Here is a 4,671-nt window from a genome sequence, read left to right on the forward strand (position 1 = left end):
CTAATCATCTCTTTGTTTTTCATCCGTCATTTCCTATTCATAATTCCATGACAAGTGGGGTCCTGGAAAGGTAACTTGCGATGTAGAATTACCCACTTGCTAAGCATTTCAGCAGGAGACGGCAGAAGACACACGTTAAAAAAGAAGCCAGCCCGTTAGGACAAGAATGGAATTCCGTGAGCCAAGGGACAAAACGAGAGAAAAGATCACCGAAAAATGCTCAAGCCTGGGTGGAGGGATGCTGCTTAGGGAAGGGGAAACTGAGGCTGGTTCCAAACGGCACCTCCGTGGTCCATGATCCTTTGAGAAATTTTGCCCAACTGAACACACTGTCCCGTGGCTGGTGAAGGAGAGCAGCCTGAGGATTTCCCTTCCTTTATAAAAGATGCAGGAGCTCTACTTGTGGTGCAGAGTCTCGAGGAGCCCTGGAGGGACAGGGCGAACCAGTTCTGGAAGGGTATTCAGCGATGAGCCAGATTTGGCTTCGTGGGGGATTAAATCTGGGGAATCTTCAGGTCGGAGGGCTGTGGCCCCTTGAGTGAGCATTTCGCACCACACGTGGGGCCACCTGTGAGCTGCCGGCCGTACTTGCATTTCACGCCAGCGGTTCACAAGAAGTGGTGGCGACTCTCCCGCCCGGGAAGCCTTCCCAAGTCCGCACCCCCCAGATGGCCGCCCTGCCCGCTGGGGTGGGGGTGGGAGGCAGCGCCCTGCCCGGGGAACGTGCCTCCCCCCCCCCACTGCAGCTGCGGTGCTAATTCGGGCTGTTGAGTGTAGAATCCATGTGCTCGTCCCCAGGAGGGGATGGTGGGGATCGTTAGGACCCACGATCATTTTTCTCCCTTGTCGGCTAAGCTAGATACAGGAAGACCTGTGGGTCTGACAGCTTTGGCCGAGTTGCAACAAATTCAACCAACTTGTGGTTCCTCTCCCGTGTCCCAACCTCCAGCCTCAGGATTTCACATGAAACAAGTAGACCACCTAAGGATTCTGCCCTCCAGTTGAGCTGATTCCGGTCCCCAGATGCTTTCTAGAAATGCATAGAAGATTGTGTTGAGCCTCCAAGCACAAGGACAAGGACTCGAGACCTCTTTTCCATAAAGGTGGTCTCGTGCTGCTGCTGAGGGCTTCAACAGTGCCGCACGGCTAGGTCGTGAGAAGCAACCTGCAGGGCCCACGTGACCGAGGTGCCTCTCACACAGGATTCATTAGCTTTTTTCACCTAGATGCTACAGCCCTTTACCGAAAATTGCCATCCCAAGGTGGTTTTGCATAGCTAGTTGGTAAGCAGAATGTTTCTTCTGGGAACATCTTGAATCCAGTGTTTAGGGTCATGCTAGTCACTTGGCTATAAAGTGCCAGGTCAGACATGAGTCCGCATTACCTCGGTTTTGCCACCTCTTTAACTGGAGGTCTGTAGGTGGAGAGGGAGGACTGGGCTGAAGCCTCGTGCACCTTGTAAACTGGCAAATACTTCCCATCTGTGGGAATGAGTGCGGTGAGTTAATAGGACACAAGTCCAATCTGACCAATTCAGGCAACACAGAATGTGTGAAGTCTTGAACCTGGTAATTCATGTAATGTTGGCCCTGGCCTGCGAGGAGGAGCTGGTGTATGGTTTCAGGGACTACCTAGCAGTGTGTCCATATTTGGGGCAAGGGTAAGGGCTTTCCTTGAACACAAGAGAAGTCATAATTTGGGTTTATTCAGTAGAGCTCCACGCACAATACCTTATAATTAGATTCACCCAAGTAGCCTTTAAATTAGTGATTCTTAGTGTCCACCCATGTGGGCTCTGGTTATACTGTTCCAGGGATCGGGGCCCACGGTTTTGTTCTAAAGTTTCCCCAGGTGACTCACGTGCAGCCACGGTCGAGAGCCACCCCTCTGTGGTCTGGCTTTCCTACTCAAACAGTGATGGGAGGACCCCTACCCACGGGTGTAGGAGCTGCTGGTCTTCATCTCCTTGGGCTGCTGTAGGAAACCACGACAGCCCGGGCAGCTTATCAACCACAGATGCTTCTGCTGGGGATGCTGGGAAGTCCAAGATCGAGGTGCTGACAGATTCAGTGCTGGGTGGCAGCCAGCTTGCTGGTTCAAAGACTGCGCCTTCCCAGGGCAGAGGGGCCGAGGAAACGTTCTTGGGCCTCTTGACAAGGACACTAATCCCATTCATGAAGGCTCTGCCCTCATGACCTAATCCCTTCCCAAAGGCCCCACCTCCCGATACTATGCCCTTGGGGGTTAGGATTTTCACATGGGGATTTTGGTGGCACACGAACATTCACGCAGTAACTGTCCCGAAACAAAACACCTCATTTCTTCCAGTCCTGGAAGTCCCAAGTGTGACATTTCACTAGGCTGAACCCAAGGCATTGGCAAGACCAGGCTCCCGCCAGACGTCCTAGGAGAATCCATGCACTTGCCTTTTCCAGGTTCTAGAGCTGTGTTCTTAGGCTTGCGGTCCCTGCCTTCATCCTCCAGGCCGGCTGCCGAGCATCCGCCAAGGGGGTCACGCAGCCTCCTGCTGCAGTCAGCTTCCCCACTGTCCTGCCTTCCAGGGCACCGCGTGATTACATTCAGGGCCCCACCCAAGATCCCATGTGCAGAGACCGTTCGCCACAGAGGTGACAGCCACAGGTGACAGGTATTAGGTGACAGCCACAGGTGACAGCCACAGGTGACAGAGATCCGAAATCTCTGGAGGCCATGAGCCTACCACAAGCAGCAGTAGGTAGAACGAAGGGAAATGCGGACTCTCAGGCCCACCTGGGATCTGCTGGATCAGAATCTGCATTTTAGCAAGACTTACCAGCACACTACCATTGGAGAAGTGTGGTCCCTTGGGGTCCTACCCAAGGAAGTGCTCATCTAAACGACAGTGGTCTCCGGCTTCTCCCTGAAGCCCCCAGCCCTAAGCACCAGGATGCCTGAGCTTTTGCTTGGTTTCCAGAGCTCGGCACAAGGCTTGCCACTGCCACTTTTTAAAGGCTGTGTAAGGGAGATAGATGTTTATGTTGTAAACATAAGCAGCTCCCCCTGCTACTCTCCCTATACATGTTTTCTTGTGGTAGCGAGTGCAATCGGGTGGGTAACTTTCTCATTGTGGCGAGTCATTTATCTTCATGTACATAAGTGAGAGGGAAGGAAAAAGTGTACTGACCACAGCCCCCGGTATTCTGCTTCCCCCACATTTAAGCAATAAGGGACAGAGGTCAGCCCCTTTAAGATGTTGATTTCACAGAAGGCAAGCAGAAAAGACCTAGTTAATACTAGACCCAAAATGAAATTAAAAATGTCTTCTGGGAATAACAGCAATGATGGGAACCTCTGAATCATAATGACCCAGTGGGAAGGACTTCGGGAATGGCCTATCCCCGGAGAGTCCACAGGAGGGCAGCAGTGCTACACCGTAGAAAGACTGACCAGTTTAGTGCACCCTTTTCTGGATGAGTCTGCAAATGATGAAAGCAAAATTAAGCAGAAGAAAAATGACCTGCATAGGTAGTGGACTTTTGTTTCTGGGAGTCAGTAGACGATGTTAAATCCTGCTCTTGAGTAGAAATATGCAAATGCTTAAAATATATAAGAAAGTTCATTCTCGGTGAAAACGTTAGTGGTCAGGCATTACTGTTTTCAAATACCAAAGCTATTTTCTTTAAAGCTAAAATATTTGGAAACAATGGAAATTCAGATTCCTGCCCATCGTATGTCTCTATCTCTCTTCAGCTTTCTTACAGACTCTTTGGTAGCTACCTTAAAAGCTCCCCTGTACATTTTATGCCGATTTAAAAAATATTCTCTAATCTCAAGCGAAAGCCAAATACAATTTCATAAATTGTTTTATTTATGGACAACCTAATTTTCATCCAGTGTTATCAGAAAGATTGCCCTGTTTTTTCAAACCACAAATAGCCTTGTTTCGTTAGGCCACAATATCTTCTGTCTCAGACTGCATTCTGATGTAATAGGCTCAATTTGAAGAACAGCATCTTGGGGGCACCTGGGTGGCTAGTTAGGCCTCTGACTCTTGATCTCAGCTCAGGTCATGATCTCAGGGTCATGGGATAAAACCTTTTAAAAAATAAAAAACAGCATTTTGTAAATAGAAGCCTTTACCTCTGTCTTTATGAGTTTATATGTAGAAATGGTCAGCGGAGCTTGAGAATCGCTAAGGCAGAGGTTCTAAACCTTAACTACACATTAGAGTCACTTGGGAGGCTTAAAAAAAATCCCCACTCCCAGGCCACAGCCCAGCTCAATTACAGAAGAAAACCCAGAGGGGTGGGACCCAGGCATCAGTAAAGCTCCCCAAGTGATTCCCTGTGGAACATGGTTCAGAACACTGAGGCCTGATCTCAGACACTTAACTGATTTAATTCAAATCTGCAAAACGACCAGGAAATTTTTTTGCGTAAACAAAAGCAAACCCTATTTCTCCTTCAAGGAGCATGCTAAGCAACTTGGACATGATGCCGTAGGTCATGTGCTGTGACCCAACGCCCCTGGGCAGGACAGGCAGGGGCTGGGCTGGGCTGGGAGAGGAGTCCTGACACATGGAGCGCTCTGGGCTGCGAGGGGCAGGAGTGGAATGCTTAGAGAAGCTGGGCCCCGGGGACAAGCACATGTCCTCTGAGATAAAGCACGCTGGAAAGAACGCATCATCGCAAG

The sequence above is a fragment of the Ursus maritimus genome, unplaced genomic scaffold (genome assembly GCF_017311325.1).
Source record: "Ursus maritimus isolate PB19 unplaced genomic scaffold, ASM1731132v1 scaffold_2, whole genome shotgun sequence".
Lineage (NCBI taxonomy): Eukaryota > Metazoa > Chordata > Mammalia > Carnivora > Ursidae > Ursus > Ursus maritimus.